Genomic DNA, 20055 nt, shown 5'->3' with positions numbered 1-20055 from the left:
CATTTGGGCAGGTTTGGGTATAAGCTTCTCACAAACCAGAGCTTCTCACAACAAGCCCGATGGTTTCGGTAGGGAACGTTTCACCTTTGGGAACGAAACGATATCCGTTGCCCCTTCTTGATTTCAATTTTTTTCTCTAGTGTCAACATAGAACAACACGAGTGTTGTGTTAAATTTTGGAATTTTTTGGGGTTCGTTTGGGCATTTTTATACATTAATTGAGTTTTCAATGCTTTTATGTGCATAATTCAAATTTTAACTACAGGCACATGCTCTAATGCATATAAATTGGTTGAAAACTCAAATTTGTGTCCTTGGTTGCATGCTTAGGTCACATGCAAGAAATGATAATGAATGTCAAACACCCTGCCACCGTCACTCGGTCAAAACATTGAGATACCTGGTTTTTAAATACTAGTAAATCCAAAACTCGTCTGAAATTCATGAAACATGGCATGCTATGATGGACCAGCATCAACATGCAGTTGTAAATTTTTTGTCCCATTTGGGGCAGGTTTGGGTATAAGCTTCTCACAAACCAGAGCTTCTCACAACAAGCCTGATGGTTTCAGCAGGGAACGTGCCACCTTTGGGGACGAACCGATATTATTTGCCTCTTATTGCTTTCAAAAAATTTCTAGTGCCAACATAGAACAACAGGAGTGTTGTGTTAAATTTTGAAATTTTTCGGGGTTCGTTTGGACATTTTTATACATTAATTGGGTTTTCTAGGCATTTTATCTGCATAATTCAAATTTGAACTACATGCACATGCTCCATTGCATATAAATTAGTTGAAAAAACAAATCTGTGTCCTTGGGTGCATGCTTAGGTCCCATGCAAGAAATGGGAAAGAATTTCAAACACCAGGGAGCACTTGATTGCTGGCAAAACGTTGAGATACTTTGTTTTTAAATTATAGTAAATCCAAAACTCGTCTGAAATTCATGAAACTTGGCATGCTATCATGGAATGGCACTCGACATGTTGTGGTATTTTTCATGTCCATTTTGAGAGAAGGCGCACTCGAATAACAGCCAACAAAGGCATTTTGAAAAAATAGCTGCCACTTTAATATCTCAAACGTTTCTATAATTCAAATCGTGTGCGTTCTGTTAACCATTCACATGAGGCCACGTATATTGGTTTTAATGGCTATAGGAGGTGCCGTGCAGATATCTGCTTGACTGAACGGGAGTCGTGCGAGCATAGTCCGGTGCGCAGGCTGACCGAGAGGTGTGCAAGCATTCCTCCAATGCGCAGGCTCACCGGGAAGCGTGCGAGCTGTTCAACGCAGGATTTGTGCATCTCTTCAACGCAAACGGTTCAGATTGAATACAGTATGCAAATTAAAGCCAGACTTCGGCGCTAAGCCAAGATACACTGCGATTTGTCAAAATATGCAGGTAAAAATCACTAGCACTATCTAATTTTTGCAACTAAAATTCGGTAATTAAGCATAGATTTCATGCATAGATTAAGCAGTCGTTCTCACCAGGAAGCGAGACAGCCTTTTACCACCGCTCGCCTCGCTCGCACTGGTCTATATTAATGGCGCGCCCGAGCGTCTGCACCCCCCATCCTCGCCACACAAACAATCCTCTCTCTCCGCACGCATCCTCGACGTCCCTCTCAGTCCTCAAAGTCGTCAGTGTATGAGGATGTTGCCGAAGCGCCCCATCGGAGGGAGTGGCCACGCCGGGGCTACTGAAGCACCGGAGCACGGCGTGAATATGGAGACAGAGGATTCCGTCGCCGCCGATGAGGTGGAGAATGAGGCTGCCAACAAGCGGAGGTGGGTCGAGAAAGAACCGCAAGCAACTCCAGCATGCCTAGACTTCATCAGCAACCTCCCCGATGATATGTTGAGAGTTATCATATCCCTCCTCCCAATCAAATATGGGGCGAGGACAACCGCCCTTTCCTGGCGGTGGCGCCCCTATGGTTCCTCACCCCTGTCGACCTCCTTGACGCCCACGAGCTCTGCCATGGCTATCGCAAAAGCTTGGATGCACTCCCAGATCCTCGGCAGTCACCATGACCCAATCAGAGGCCTTATCACGGGAAAGTCCATTCCAATGGCAAGGATCGAGCCAAGCTTGACAAGTGGTTCCGATCCCCCATCGTAGATCAGCTCGAGGAGCTCAATTTTAATGATGGGCATATGCGCTCACTGCCAACGTCCGCGCTCCGCTTCGCGCCCACGCTGCGCCTCACCAATTTCATGAACTACCATCCCCTTAATGACGTGCCCACTCTTCTTCTACCACGACTGAAGCACCTCGAGCTCATTGCCGTATGCATCCCAAAGGATGACATGGAGCGCCTGCTCCGCGGCTGTACTGCACTCGAGTTCCTTCGTCTTCAAGCGATGAATTGGTACCTTCCACATCACCTCCAGGACTCTCTGGACTATTTATGTTTGTTGCCGATGCTGCAATGAGAGATCACAAAAGGTGGACCACAATATGGTTATTGAGGACACACCTTCACTTGAGAGATTACTTGTAGTTGATCAACAAGGTCCAACAAGAATCAATGTCATTTCTACGCTGAAATTGACAGTGGTGGGCTACTCGTCTGTCAAATACTACTACTTTCAGGTACAACAGTCGCCTTATACCTCTCCTTCTTGATATCAACATTATTTCTAGTTTTGAAGATGTATGTTCGTCTGTCATCGAGCAAAGCTTCACCCAGATTCTGGGCACAGTGAAGGTCTTTGCACTAGAATCTGTTGGCCCCAACCTGGACCAAGTTGTCAGTTGCCTGAAGAAGTTGTATATCGAGGTGATGTTCCTTTCCTGTTAAATCTTAACCATAAGGGAGTTCAATTTTTTGCACCTTTTACCAAGTTTACAATGACAATGTACTACGATTTCTAAAGGAATTTTGGAGGATTTCAGGACATACACCCCCACCCCATATTGGTTGCTTGATTCATGTGGTTACAATCCATAAGCATTTCTCCTTTGGATTCATCTGTACTAGTTTTCTTAGGGAATTTTTCATCCAGTCCAACCTCTTGTGAAGAAGGCTACATGTTTCTAGATTGTAATCAAATGCTCATGTTAATCATGTAAGATCGAAGATGGCATGTTGGTGCATTTTACAAATCCTCCAAACCAAATAGGTGTAGTATTGTTCAAAACTGCATGTAGGCACTAACACGTTCTCTTCTTTTGCAGATAATAATAGACCCGGAGGTGGATAATGTTTATAACGACAATCATATCGAATGCCTGGATCTGCATCTCTCAAATATTACTTTGAACTCCTACTGAGGGACCTTACTTGAGATTACACTCGCCAGGTTCTTTCTTGCTAGAGCAAGGGTGCTATGGGTGCTGAGGTTGAACACGCATTTAATTAGGAAAGATGAATGGTATGTTGATCAGAGCCGGCAGGTACTGCAAAATGGAAGAGGCTCCAAAAAAGCTAAACTTCGTATTGGAAGAGCATATGATAGAGCAATTGGAAGTCATTGTATCAAACCTATACATGACTTGTCAACGGCTAATCCCTTTGCAGAAATTAAATGACGAGGTTTGCAATGTTTGAATTTGGGCATTGTAATCTTTGAATTTGAACCTTGCAATATTTATGGTATTTGTTATATAACGTAATTGGATCCTTAATTTGGTATTACTATCATGTCATGTTACAAGTATATTTATGTTGTTCTTCTGTACACAGAGCATAGATGTTCTGTAGACAGAGCATATCACAACACACACGGACCGCACTAGGTAACCCATTAGCGATGAATTCGTCAATCGCAAACGGTTATATACCAGCAAGCGTTTGCCCATAGTTTGTCTTATTTGCCACGTATCACTGTGTCGGCCTCTGCTCGCGTCCCTCGGCAAGCTCTGCTCGCCGTTAGGCGCCGCGGCGCGCTCTGCTCGCGTCCGTCGGCGTGCTCGGCTTGTGGACACGTTTTCCTTGCGTGTTCAACTGCTATATGCATATATATGGTTGTTCGCTGTTGAGGCGACCACGGAGCGCTCTGCTCGCATCCCTCTGAGCACTCTGCCAATGGTTGGGCCTGTGCACGATCACGTCGGGGGCCCCATATGCATGCGGTTGCGCCGCGCGCATTGCCACGTGATGCAGTTACGTGCGGCATGATGGAGTTACGCGCTGCAAATTAGAAGTGCCATCAGGGCGTGCCGATATTCCAGGCCGTCCGGCTTCCCCTTTAATTCCCGCGGGCATTATAATCTTAGTCTCTTCAACCTTTCGATCACGCCCCACAACACAACAAGCACACCCATCACGACACATAGAGTGGGGATGTCTAGCGGCGCTCCAATGGAGTTCGGTGAGCATAAAGTGGAGACCCACGCGAGGGAGACGGATCTCTCGATGGTGCACACCATCGAACCTGCCGTGGTGGACGACTACATCAATACCGTTGAGCAGTTGCTTGCTCGAGACAAGTACAAGGTGGTCGACATCGATCTCCAGTACACCGCTGGTCGTCCCAACATACATCAGAAGGTTGCCATCGCCCAGTTGTGCGTGCGCCATCTTGTCCTCATCTACCACTACTGCATGGCCACAGAGCCTTGCGACCATTTCACCAAGTTTGTCAACAGCACCGACTACAAGTTTGCCATGGTGGAAACCACCGACGATGTAAAAGCGCTTAGGCTTACAGGCTTGGCTTGTGAGAACCTTGTCAAAATCCGTGAGCACTACAGGGTCTGGGGCAGCACGAAGAAGGACTCCCTGGTTGAACTCGCCTCGGCCATCATCGACCCATACTATGAAAAGATGAAGCAGGATGCCAACAGAACACATCCTGTATCCTGGCATGGGGCCTGGATGCGGTAACTGGATGAACCTCACCTCATGTTTGTGGCCAAGAGCGTGTACACATGCTACGAGATGCACATGTGGATCGTTGACATGAGGAAGTGCCTCGTTACCCAAATCAACAAGGCCGGATTGAGCCACAAGCAGAGCAAGCGTCACAAGAAGTAGATGATGATCAGATGATCGTTTATCCTAGTTAATCATGCATGTAATATATAGTTTACTCTGGTGTGTGGAAATGTCATGTGTGTAGTAGCCACCTATGTAATTATGATTGTAATAGTTTACTTTGGTGTGTGCAAATGCCATGGTTGTAGTAGCCACATATGTAATTGGATATTTTATTTGGTTATGCAACCATGTCCTTATAAGTGTGTATATATATATGTTGTTGTTCTATATGCAATTGAAACGCACAACACACACGTCTTGTTAAATTGAACTGTTTATGTTCTCTTGGCTCAACGCAAACAGTTCATCCAAGTGAACCGTATGTCGTATATCGCACACACCTTGATCTCGCTAACTGTTTATTTTGTGTTGCCAAATCACAAATAGTTCATCCAAGTGAATCGTATGTTGTATATCGAACACACCTTCATCTGGCTGCCCGTTTTTGTTCTTTTGCCTCATCGCAAATAGTTCATTGAACTGAACCATATGCCCCTCATCGCACACGCAACTCAATTCTGAACCATGTTTGATGCATCCGTCATCACAAAACGTTTTGAATCTTTTTGACGGTTTTTACATCACCGTTTGCGATCATTGCATCGCACACAGTTTCTTAGAAGGGTCTCTAATTCTAATGTCACGTTAGCAGCATCCTGCAGTAATGACTGGACTCAGTGGCACCGAAGAAGAGCGACGTACCAACAAATCATGGTACACCTGGATGCCGTTGTTCTCCAGGTCGAGGTACTTGATGATGACTTGCTGCGGGGCGAGGCCCGGGTGGAGGCTGCCGCCAACGCAGTCCTTGTAGATGGGGCCGAAGCCGACCTCATCGAGGAACTTGGAGGTGGATTTGTGATGGACTTGAGCTCGTACAGGGTGAAGGAGTCCATGTTCGTCATCACCAGCGTCTGTGACAGATCCTCGAAGGAGAGCGACCACATGTTCTTCACCGTGCACCACCGTTGCGCCGGCCCCTACTAGGCCGCACCTCCTGCTCCGTCGCCGCTTCCAAGGCCGAGGATTCTAGTCAACCGATCAGGAGCTGGATCCACCACTCGTGTCTAGCCCACGGTTGAGGCCACCATCGCCAACAACTCCAGACCATGGCACCACAGATTTGGGCCGACAGCTGAACAGGACCATGAAACCACGGACGCGGGCACCCGCATGGCGGGGCCTGGCTTGATGCTCGCTTGGTACTGAGAAGGGGAACATAGCCTGAGGATCTGGGGAGAAACACAGAGGGGAGCTGAGCGGGCGGTCCTGCCGCCTGGGGGTGAGATGGGATCTAGATGCCACACCGGGAAAAAGGGGGTCGAGGGAGAGGAGAGATGACTGATGGGCTTCTCTTTAATTGGTCTTACACGGACTCATCGGTAATGGAAGACGGAGGAGGCCTAGTTCGATTAATCACCAGAGTTTAATATCTCAATTTTTTTTACCAGATTTGAATCACACCATTGGTTGAAAAATGCTTAGGTGGCAAGGTTGATGAGGTGGATAGGTTGCATGTCAAGAGAATTAGAATAGTGGGGATCAACTATATAGGTATTATAGATTATAGATACGTTGATACATATCAGCATCCCCAAGCTTAATTCCTACTCATCCTCGAGTAGGTAAATGATAAAAGAAATAATTTATGAAGTGTGAATGCTAGCAAGTGCACAAGTTTGATCAATGATAATTCCAATCACTTTTTCTAGCATTATTATACATCATAAACAGTAGCTCATCTCATAAAACTTCTGATGATCAAGTAACAAGCTATTCACATGTTAAAGCATACACCATAAAGTTCCTTGAAAACTAACAAACCATGTTCTTAGTCATCAAAACAATTGCAATTCATCTTATTTTCAGGAAGGTTCTATGTAAGAGCTTTGATTTACCAAATTCTACATACTCAACTATCATATAGTCTTCCATGATTGCTAACACTCAAAGCATATTTTTAGAACGAATAGGATCCGTCAAACACAGAGGAAGATAGGGGCTTAATGTTTCGCCACCCAACTTACTTATCATATAGATAATTTTCAACAATAATAATTCATGATCAAATATATTTGAATGGCCATATATGCTTAGATCTTTCCCCACCACGTAATGCTTGCCGACTAAAGAATAATTGAGGTTGAAATAAGAAGGAATACGATTGACTCTTGCATAAAAGTAAATACATGAAAGTAAAAGACAAGGCCCTTCGGAGAGGGAAGCAGAGGTTGTCATGCGCTTTTTATTTTTGGATGTGCAAACCCTTAATGTAAAGGAACGTCACGTTGTATTGCCCTTTGTGATAGAAATCTTTATTATGAAATCTGTTGCTTTTATTTCTTTACCATCACAAGTTCGTACAACTCTTATTTCCCTTACAATAAAAGATCATACATATTTAGGAGCAATTTTTATTGCTTTTTGCACCGATGAGAACTTACTTGAAGGATCTTATTCAATACATAGTTAGATATGGTGGACAATCATGGCATGAAACGGGGTTTAAGGGTTTTGGATGCACAATTAGTATCTCTACTTAGTACAAAATTTTGGCTAGAAAAGGATCCTAAGCAAGCACCACATGTTGGAGGATCCATAACAATATAACTTCTATACAAATATACCCAAACATAACTCATTACATTGTCTCCCTTGTCCAACTTTGACTAATTTGCTCAAGTTTGAAAATAATTAATGGGGCTCACAATCATTTAAGAGGTCCAAGATAGTATATTTTATATGTGAAATCTCTCTTCCTTCAATATTCTTTCATGAATTGTTCAAGTGACCAATATTGAGTTTGCTAACTTTCAATAAATTTTACCAATTATACTTATTATAAGTGAAGTCATTACTCCCCATGGGATAAGCATATGAAGCATATATAATTTCAGATTTATGATATTCAATTCATTCAACCATTTACTCATAGGATATAAGTGAAGCACGTGAGCAAATGACAAAGTACTCCAAAAAGATATAAGTCAAGAACAATGAGTAGTCAAATATTTAAATAGCCATGGGAGGAGTCTCTCTCATTCAAGATTTCAGATCCAATGATATTATTCAAACATCTAGTAATATGAAAATACGCTCCAAGCAAAACACATATCATGTGACGAATAAAAATATAGCTCCAAGTAAGGTATACCGATATTGTTGAAGAGGAAAGAGTGGATGGCTTCCGGGGAATCCCCAAGATTAGGCACTTGAGTCTTCCTTGAATATTACCTTGGGTTGGCATGGGAATCCCCAAGATTAGGGTCTTTCCACTCCTTATTCTCCTCATATCGACACCTCACCCAAAACTTGAAAACTGCAATCACACAAAACTCAACAGAAAACTCATGAGCTCTGTTAGTTTAATAAAACAAATCATTCACTTGGGTACTGTCAAGACAAGATTCAAAATTGTTTCCACATAATACCTATTGTACTCAATCATTTCCAGAATTCATATCACTTAATATAAGCTATGGAAATGCTAGAACAAGCAAACTATGCATTGAAAATAGAATATGTCAAAAACAGAACAGTGTGCAAAGATCTAAATTAAGCTCATACTTCTGTTACTCCAAAAATTCTGAAAAATTAGGACAACGGACAATTTGTATATCAAGCAACTGAAAAATTTCAGAATTTTTCCACGTTCCGGTAAAAGATAGGAATTTCTGCACTGGACGCAAAAACTTATGTTTTTGCACAGAATCAAGTCAAACTATCATCCACACTATCCCAAAGGCTTTACTTGGCACTTTATTGAAACAAAAGCTATAAAACATGATTACTATAGTAGCTTAATCATGTGGACACACAGAAACAGTAGGTATAAGTATTGGGTTGTCTCCTAACAAGCACTTTTCCTTAATGCCTTTCTAGCTAGGCATGATATTTTAATGATTCTCTTCCAAGCCAAATTTTGATGATACCTTTATTCATACTCCAAAAGATAAGTGAAGTTCATAGAGCATTACACAATTAACATGGATTAACCAATATCCAAGATCAAAATATATAAGTGAAGCACACGAAGCATTCTATAAAGCCATACTGAAAATATTTAAGTGAAGCACAAAGAGCATTCTATAAAGCCATACTCAAAAGAGTTAAGTGAAGCACATGAAGCATTCTATAAATCAATGAAGGACTATCTCATAATAGCATGGTGCATAAAGGAAAAGAAAAGAAAAGTAAACACAAAAGACACATATCATGTGAACAAAACAAAAACCGAGGTATACCGATAACTGTTGAGGAATAAAGATGGGATGCCAACCGAGGCATCCCCAAGCTTAAATGCTTGAGTATATCCTTGAAATATTTACTTTGGGTGCCTTGGGCATCCCCAAGATTGAACTCTTGCCTATCCTTATTCTTCTCATATCGATAACTCCTTGATCTTCGAACACTTCATCCACACAAAACTTAACAAAAAAACCTTGTGAAATCCGTTAGTATAACAAAACAAATCACTACCTTTAGGTACTATTGTAAAATCATTCCAATTTCATATTAGCATTATATCTATTGTATTTCAACTTCACCATGGTTCATACCCCCGATACAACCCATAGATTCATCAAAATAAGCGAACAACACATAGAAAACAGAATCTGTCAAAAACGGGACAGTCTGTAGCAATCTAGAAACTTCGTATACTTCTGTACCTCCAAAAATTCTAAAAAGTTATGAAAACCTAAACAATTTTCAGAGAAGTACTGTGTAAAAATTTCAAGATTTTATCATGCTCCAGTAAAAAATGTAAACTCAATCACTACGGCAAAAGTTTCTGTTTTTTCTGCTGCACACACCAAACAAGCAATCTAATCATCCTAAAACCAAAACTTGGCACATTATTTTTATAATACAATGGATATATACAAGGGGATACTTATTTTTGAGAAACTTCCATGAAAATTTGTACATTGTTTCCATGAGCATAAACACAAGTGTTCAAGGTCGACCCTCACTTCTCCAATGCATAACCTTCCAATCACTTCTCTTTTTGAAAAAGTTTTTAGGCATAAGAGGCAAGTAACTTTTTGTATTTTCATTCTTTAAAAAAAATTGTTTCACCCACAACTAAAGAAAACAAAAACAAAAGGGAAAACAAAAATCTACTTAGTGAAGAAAACAAACAGGCACACACGAGAATATCAACCCCACACTATACCTCCCCGGCAACGGCGCGAGGAAAGAGCTTGATAATCCCTAAGTGCAAGGAATCGTCACAGAAATTTCCAAACCTGGAAATGATAGGTATGGAGTGTCGAACCCACAAGGAGCTAAAGGTAAAATCAATATTCTCTCAAGTCCTATCTGCCACTGATACGACTCTACGTGCACCGAACGTTTGCTTCCATCTAGAAACAAGAAATAATACTATGTTGTGGGTATGAAGACGATAACTTTGCATGATATCGGAGAACTAAAATATAAAAATAGGTATTGTTATCATAAAGTTAGAATGTATTACTATACATTATAAATAGCAAGTGTGGAATGATGATGGGTTGGTGTGCGGAATTATCCTAGGCAATTGTAACAAGATCGGTAGTCGTCATTGCAATTTCATATGAGGGAGAGGCATAAGCTAACATACTTTCTCTTCTTGGATCATATGCACTTATGATTGGAACTCTAGCAAGCATCCGCAACTACTAAAGATCATTAAGGTAAAACCTGACCATAGCATTAAAGTATCAAGTCCCCTTTATCCCATATGCAACAACCCCCTTACTCGGGGTTAAGCTTCTGTCACTCTAGTAACCGACTGTAAGCGAATCATGAACGTACTGCAACACCCTACAACGGGAATCCTTCACTTGTGCACGGCACGGAAGGCACCATAGGACAGCATGCAACTCAAACCAATCTAGATCATCAATCAACCCAAAGGACAAAAGAAATCTACTCAAAACATCATAGGATGGCAACACATCATTAGATCATAATATGTGGCATAAAGCACCATGTTCAAGAAGGGATTACAGCAGGGTGCGGGAGAGTGGACCGCATAAAAGAGATGAGGATGGTGATGAAGATGGTGATGTTGATGAAGACGATCATCGCAGTGATGGTTCCCCCGGCGGCACTCCAGCGCCACCGAGAAAGAGAGGGAGAGAGTCTCCCCCTTGTGCTTCCTCCTCCATGGCCTCCCCCCTAGATGGGGAAAGGTTCTCCCTCTAGTCCTTGGCCTCCATGGTGATGATGGCCCCCTCCGGCAGGGTGCCGGAGAGGGCCTAGATTGATTTTTTGAGGCTACAGAGGCTTGTGGAGGCGGAACTCCTGATCTAGGTTTATTTCTGGGGGTTTTGGTATTTATAGGAATTTTTGGCGTCGGTCTCACGTCAAGGGGGTCCACGAGGCAGCGACAAGGTAGGAGCACCCTCCGGGAGGGTAAGGCACGCCCCTACCTTGTCGTCGCCTTGGAACTCTTCTGGTCCAACTCTTGTGATTTGGGGTTCTCTTTTGGTCCATAAAAAATCACCGTAAATTTTCAGCCCATTCCAAGAACTTTTATTTCTGCACAAAAAATGACATCACGGTAGTTCTGCTGAAAACATCTCAATAAATAACTCTTTCTCTATTTATATCCAACAAGTAAAACTCTGTGATACTAGTATTAAGTATTTTCTACCTGGTAACAAGGAAAAAGCACATAAAACCAAATCAGAGTCCCCAAAATGGAAGCATCTCATAAATTAGTTAAGACTCCAAATCACCGCCATTATTCCACAATGAACCGATCAAAGTTTTGACATACCAATCATATAAAGTGTTTCATTTCTCTCTCATACAAAAATTAAAATAGCTCAACAAATGAAGTCAAAACCCGAACAATGGAAATTTGGTAAGAAATAAGTGACAAGAACTTAGCTTATTAGTGGCATGATTTAATAATCAAACGATCACTTTCATATGCATTAATTATCAATATTTTAGAGCATGTTCATCCTATACATAACAGTAGACTTGGTACAATATTTAGTGACCTTTTAAAATCTTCAAGTATCAATCCTGAAATTCAATAGTATACCTAATAACATGAACTTGTATTCGGAAGTGATATACATCTGGAGGGAGTACTACATAATAAATTCGAAGTAGTATACAAATTCAGCCTCTGTGCTAAGATTTTTTCTGCACATCGGTCCGGTTCATTTTCAGTTACACTCATGGTTAGGCCACCATCAACCGACACCACATGCACCTGCAGAATTAAACAAGTTGGTAGTCATTTCCGGCGAACATCAAGGAATCTTCAGGTCGTAGTGCCTAAACTGCCCGTATTTCTTGCCTAACAGCCCAAATGCACAAAAAATTACTCGTATCGTAGACACAACGGCACCAATAGGATTCTAATCGAACAAGTAGTAAGTGAAGCAAACATCACACACCATCATGCTGGTATGAAGTACGAACCAGTTACTGGTGGATGACCGCATCGGAAGTTACTACAATCTTCATACAGGTAGCACAGAATTACTTCCTGAAAAAAAGATAGAACAACATTACGTCGTACAAGATTACATGCGTGTAGTGAGCCTCTCACACGGTCATCTCATCGAAGCGGTGCTTGATGACCTTCCATCCCTTCTCGACTCGAATATGTTGGAGAACCATGACTAACTTAGAGTCTATTGCTTCCTCTGCAGTGCATATTTTGTTTTCTTTCCACTTTTCAAGTTTTTGTAAACTCTTTGAGTCAGACTGCAACATATACAACAACATTTATCAACATATACATTAGCATATATCAACATATACAGTAGGATGCTTGTTTTCATATGGCATCATTAATTATTTTAGAGTTTACCTTGCAATTGAATCTGGCTGTTGTATCCATGGCATCTACGTCAGCACTTCTTGAGCCCACGGGGATGGAACTTGGCTATCTATTCCGAGCCCCATCACAATATAGTATCAAAGGGTTGTATCGATCGGTCATGTACAAATGCCGTTGCGGCTGCTGCTCCAAGTTGAACTGCTACGACATACCACGTATGCATACGTGTATCTGTTATTAGAAATTTAGTATCCTAAATTCACGTGTGCAACTCTCTTATAAGATTCTATATGTAAATACATTTCTTCGCTGCCTCATGTAACGTACTTGGAGAACAATGACCATATGATACGTCTGCATCCTATCTACTTTTCCAAACTTTTTTGCCCTTGTTTTGGACTCTAACTTGCATGATTTGAATGGAACTAACCCGGACTGACGCTGTTTTCAGCAGAATTGCCATGGTGTTATTTTTTTGCGGAATAAAAAGTTCTCGGAATGACCTGAAACTTCATGTAGATAAGTTTTGGAATTAATAAAAATATTGGCGAAAGAATCAATCAAAGGGGGCCCACACCTTGGCCACAAAGGTGGGGGCGCGCCACCCAACCTTGTGGGCCCCCTGGACCTCCACCGACCTCAAGCCCAACTCCATATATTCTCTTTCGGGGAGAAAAAACTCAGAGAGAAGGATTCATCGCGTGTATGATACGGAGCCGCCGGCAAGCCCTGTTCTTCCTTGGGAGGGCAGATCTGGAGTCCGTTTGGGGCTCCGGAGAGGGAATCCATCGCCATCATCATCATCAACCATCCTCCATCACCAATTTCATGATGCTCACGGCCGTGCGTGAGTAATACCATCGTAGGCTTGCTGGACCATGATGGGTTGGATGAGATTTACCATGTAATCAAGTTAGTTTTGTTAGGGTTTGATCCCTACTATCCACTATGTTCTAAGATTGATGTTGCTATGACTTTGCTATGCTTAATGCCTGTCACTAGGGCCCGAGTGCCATGATTTCAGATCTGAACCTATTATGTTTTCATGAATATATTTGTGTTCTTGATCCTATTTTGCAAGTTATAGTCACCTACTATGTGTTATGATCCGGCAACCCCGGAGTGCCAATAGTCGGGACCACTCCCGGTGATGACCGTAGTTTGAGGAGTCCATGTATTCACTAAGTGCTAATTGATACGTCTCCAATGTATCTATAATTTATGAAGTATTAATGCCATGTTTACAATAGTTTTATATGATTTCTGAATGATTTGATTAGAACTAACCCGGACAGACGCTGTTTTCAGTAGAACTACCGTGGTGTTGTTTTTGAGCAGAAATAAAAGTTCTCGGAATGTGCTGAATATCAACGGAGAATTTTTCTAGAAAATATAAAAAATAATGGAACAAAGAGTTACTGGAGGGGAGTCCCGTGGGCCCCACGAGGGTGGTGGGCACGCCCACCCCCTGGGGCACGCCCCTGTGCCTCGTGGACTTCCCGTGGGGCCCCCTGACTTGTTCTCGACGCCAACCTCTCCTATAAATGCCCAAACCTCCAGAAAATAACCTAGACCGGAAGTTCCGCTGCCGCAAGCCTCTGTAGCCACGAGAAATCAATCTAGGCCCTCTCTAGCACCCTGCCAGAGGGGGCCATCATCACCGGATGCCATGGAGGAGGATCCCGGAGGGGCCATCATCGCCATAAAGGCCAAGATCCAGAGGGAGAACCTCTCCCCATCCAGGGGGAGGCCATGGAGGAAGCACAAGGGGGAGAACCTCTCCTCCTCTCTCTCGGTGGCGCCAGAGTGCCATCGGGAGGGGAATCATCGCCGCAGTGATCGTCTTCATCAGCATCACCATCCTCATCTCTTTTATGCGGTCCACTCTGCCGCACCCCTGCGTAATCCCTACTTGAACATGGTGCTTTATGCCACATATTATGATGCAATGACGTGTTGCCATCCTATGATGTTTTGAGTAGATATCCTTTGTCTTTGGGTTGATTGATGATCTAGATTTGTATGAGTTGTATGTTTAATTTTGGTGCTGTCCTATTGTGCCCTCCGTGTCGCGCAAGCGTGTGGGATTCCTGCTGTAGGGTGTTGCAATACGTTAATGATTCGCTTATAGTGGGTTGCTTGAGTGACAGAAGCATAAACCCGAGTAAGGGGGTTGTTGCGTATGGGATACAGGGGACTTGATATGTTAGTGCTATGGTTGGGTTTTACCTTAATGATCTTTAGTAGTTGCGGATGCTTGCTATATTTCCAATCATAAGTGCATATGATGCAAGAAGAGAAAGTATATTAGCTTATGCCTCTCCCGCATATGAAATTGCAATGACGACTACCGGTCTTGTTAACAATTGCCTAGGATAATTCCGCACACTGACCCATCATTATTCCACACTCGCTATTTATAATATTTAGTAATATATTATAACTTTATGATAATAGCACCTACTTTTATATTTTTTTAACTCTCCGATATCATGCAAAGTTATCCTCTTCATACCCACAACGTAGTTTTATTTCTTGTTTCTAGTTGGAAGCAAAAGTTCAATTCGGTGTATCTAGAGTCGTATCAGGGGCAGATAGGACTTGAGAGAATATTGATCTTACCTTTAGCTCCTTGTGGGTTCGACACTCCATACTTATCACTTCCACCATTGGAAATTGCTACGATGATTCCCTGCACTTGGGGATTATCAAGCTCTTTTCTGGCGCCGTTGCTGGGGAGCAATAGCGTGGGGTTGATATTCTCGTGTGTGCTTGTTTGCTTTCTTCACTAAGTAGATTTTGTTTTTCATTTTGTTTATATTTAGTTGTGTGTGAGACATACAAAAAATACAAAAGAATGAAAATACATAAAATTTACTTGCCTCTCATGCCTAAAAAGTTTTTCAATAAGAGAAGTGATTGGAAGGTTATGCATTGGAGAAGTGAGGGTCGACCTTGAACACTTGTGTTGATGCTCATGGAAGCAATGTAAAACAATTCATTGAAGCTTCTCTGAAAATAAATATCCCCTTGTATATATCCATTGTATTATAAAAATAATGTGCCAAGCTTCGGTTTTAGGATGATTAGATTGCTTGTTTACTTTGTGCAGTACAAAAACAGAAACTTTGGCTATAGTGCGTGAATTTAAATTTTTTACTGGAAAGTCAAATGGGACTGAAACTTTTTTTGCACATTACTTCTGTACAAATTGTTTAAATTTTCAAAAAAATTAGAATTTTTTGGAGTTACAGAAGTTTACTAAACTTCCAGATTACTACAGACTGTCCTGTTTTTGACAGATTATGTTTTCTATGTGTTGATCGCTTATCTTGATGAATCTATGGTAGTATATATTGGGGGGGGGGGTATGAACCATGGTGAAGTTGGGATACAGTAGATAAAGTGCTAATATGAAATTGGAATGAGTTTTCAACAGTACCTAAAGGTAGTGATTTGCTCTAGTATACTAACGGATCTCACAAAGTTTTTGTGGATGAAGTGTTCGAAGAACGAGGAGTTACCGATTTGAGAAGAATAAAGAGAGGCAAGAGTTCAAGCTTCGGCATGCCCAAGGCACCCCAAATAAATATTCCAAGGATACTCAAGCATCTAAGCATGGGGATGCCCCGGTTGGCATCCCATCTTTCTTCTTCAACAATTGTCGGTATACCTCGGTTTTTGTTTTGTTCACATGATTTGTGTCCTTTGTGTTTTTCTTTTTCTTTAAGAACCATGCTAGTATGAGATATCCCTTCATCGATATATAGAATGATTCATGTGCTTCACTTATATCTTTTGAGTATGACCTTATAGAATGCTCTTTGTGCTTCACTTAAATCTTTTGAGTATGGTTTTATAGAATGCTTCGTGTGCTTCACTTATATATTTTGAGGTGGATATTGGTTAGAATATATTAATTGTAGAATGCACCATGAACTTCACTTATATCTTTTGGAGTATGAATAATACTATCATCTAAAGCGGGTTTGGAAGAGTGTCAACCTTAGGAATTAGTGATCCGACGATTCCGAATGAGAAGAATTTTGCTTATGAGGAGAGTAGTAAAAGTTCTATGCTTGTAGATCATGAAAAGAATGCTTTATGTGATGGTTATATTGTTGAACTCATTCATGATGCTACTGAAAATTATTATGAGGGAGGAATACATGCTTGTAGGAGTTGCAATAATATCAAGTTTCCTCTCTATGTGCTTAAAGTTTTGAAGTTATACTTTTTTTACCTTCCTATGCTAGTTGATTCTTGTACCTATAAATTATGTTCTTATAAAATCCCTAGGCATAGGAATTGGGTTACATTTAAATGTGCTATTCATATTCTTCATGATGCTCTCTTTATGTTTCAATTCTTATCTTTGATGTGAGCATCATTGAAATCATCATGCCTAGTTAAAAGGCATTAAAGAAAAGCGCTTGTTGGGAGACAACCCAATATTTACCCTTACTGTTTTTGTGTGTTTACATGATTAAGCTACTGTATTAATCATGTTTTATAGCTTTTTTTTCAATAAAGTGCCAAGTAAGACCTTTGGGAAGACTTGGGTGAAAGTTAATGTAATCTTGCTGTAAAAAACAGAAACTTTGCGCTGACGAGATTAGCTGTCATTTTTTACAGAAGAGAGATTTTGAGTTGATTCTTTTTGCAGAACATTAGTAGAGAAATTCCTCACGTTCACCAATTTATTTCATAATTTTTGGAGTAGTATAAGTATGGTTCTTGTTCAGATCATTATAGACTGTTCTGTTTCTGACAGATTCTGTTTTCATTGCATAGTTTGCTTGGTTTCTAGTTTCTATGGCTTATATTTCTCAATATAAATTGTAGAAATGATATGGTACAGTAGGAATTCTGTGAGAACAATTATGAACCTTGTCTTTGACAGTACCAAAGTGAATGGTTTACTCTTTATCATACTAACCTATCTCACGAAGTTCCGTTAAGTTTTGTGTGATTGAAGTTTTCAAGCTTTGGGTGAGATATCGATATGAGGAGAATAAGGAGTGGAAAGACCCTAAGCTTGGGGATGCCCAAGGCACCCCAAGGTAATATTCAAGGAAGACTCAAGCGCCTAAGCTTGGGGATGCCCCGGAAGGCATCCTCTCTTTCGTCTTCAAAACTATCGGTATATCTTACTCGGAGCTATATTTTTATTCGTCACATGATATGTGTTTTGCTTGCAGCGTATTTTCAATTTTACTTTCTGTTTGAATAAAATCATTGGATCTGAAATCTTGAATGAAAAAGAATCCTCCCCTGGCTAGTTAATTATTTGACTACTCAGTGTTCTTCACTTATATCTTTTAGAGTAGTTTGCCATTTGCTCACGCGCTTCACGTATATCCTATGAGTAAATGGTTGAATGAATTGAATATCATAAGTCTGAATTTATATAAGTTTCATATGCTTATAACATGGGGACTAATGACTTCACACATAATAAGTATAGTTAGTAAACTTATTGAAAGTTAGCAAACGCAGAATTGGTCACTTGAACAATTCATGAAAGAATATTGAAGGAAGAAAGATTTCACATATAAATATACTATCTTGGACATCTTTTCTAATTGTGAGCACTCATTAAAATATGACATGCTAAAAAGTTGGTGTTGGACAAGGAAGAGAACTTAATGGGTTATGTTTTCCTATATCCAAAACGTTATATTGTCTTGGATCATCCAACATGTTGAGCTTGCCTTTCCCTCTCATGCTAGCCAAATTCTTTGCACCAAGTAGAGATACTACTTGTGCTTCCAAACATTCCTTAACGCAGTTTTTCCATGAGAGTCCACCATACCTACCTATGGATTGAGTAAGATCCTTCAAGTAAGTTGTCATCGATGCATGCAATAAAAAATGCTCCTCAAATATGTATGATCTATTAGTGCGAAGAAAATAATATTTATACGAACTTGTGATAGGTAAAGGTCTTTATCACAAGCGGCAGTATAAAGTGACGTTCTTTTGCATTAAGATTTTGTGCATCCAACCATAAAAGCGCATGACAACCTCTGCTTCCCTCTGCGAAGGGCCTATCTTTTACTTTTATCTTCTACCCTTATACAAGAGTCATGGTGATCATCACCTTTCATTTTTACACTTTTTCCTTTGGCCAGCACTTTGTGTTGGAGCGATCCGGATATAGTATCCACTTGGATGTAGGTTTTCATAAGTTATTATTTTTGACATTACCCTTGAGGTAAAAGGTTGGGAGGCGAAACTATAGGCCCCTATTTTTCTCTGTGTCCGATTAAAACTTTGAACCCATAAATATCACATGAGTGTTAGCAATTGTGAAAGATTAAATGATAGTTGAGTATGTGGAGTTTGCTGAATCAAAGCTCTTACATATACCCTTCCCGAAAATAAGATGAATTGCAGTTGTTTGATGACTAATTAAGAGCACGGTTTGTTAGTTTTGAAGGAAGTTTATGATCTATACTTTAACCTGTGAATAGCTTGTTACTTGATCATGAGAAGTTTCATGAGTTGAGCTACTGTTATGATATATAATGATGCTAGAAAAAGTGATTGGAACTATCATTGATCAAGCTTATGCACTTGCTAGCATTCACACTTCATAAAGTATTGCCTTTCATAAGTTCCGCTGTGACGTCGAAGACAGGGTTGATGGCACGCCTTGTTGTCAAGGATAATATCACCTCCGGAGGAGCCCTGGCTCGGGGCCAAACCCTCCGACTGGGCAGCTTTACCATGACCGCCTGTTCAGCCGTTAAGCCGACAATGACCTCTCGAGTCATCGAAAATCGTCTCCGCATTGACTCCGAATACTCCAAACGGATGGATCCGACGGAGTTGTCGTCTTTAAATGAACTCCTAGTTCGCATCGCCGCCTTGGCGGTCACAACAGACTACGATCGGATTGGGCTTAAACCTGACCAGAGAGAAATCAAATCTCCGCCGATCACCCATCATATAGCGGTAGTGGAGGAGCAAGACAATAACTCTTCCTCTATGTTGAGGATGAACTATGTCCGGATTTGCGAGCTCGAGCAGCCGGATACCTATCCGCAGAACGACGTGCCCTGCCCTCCGAACCTAAAATCGGACGACGGGCCTAAAACATCAGTTGGTATCCCGGTGTCCAAACCATTAAGTTCGGAAGATTTACAAACTCCGGATCCCAAATTGGGTCAGGGTTTAGATTTAAAACCACCCACCCACCCAGCTATACGCGATCTTAAGCACATACGACAACAGTCTCAGGAAACGGTTCATCTCTTTTGGGCCAG

The sequence above is a fragment of the Aegilops tauschii genome, chromosome 3 (assembly GCF_002575655.3).
Source record: "Aegilops tauschii subsp. strangulata cultivar AL8/78 chromosome 3, Aet v6.0, whole genome shotgun sequence".
Classification (NCBI taxonomy): Eukaryota; Viridiplantae; Streptophyta; class Magnoliopsida; order Poales; family Poaceae; genus Aegilops; species Aegilops tauschii.
Note: the sequence above shows the minus strand (reverse complement) of the source record.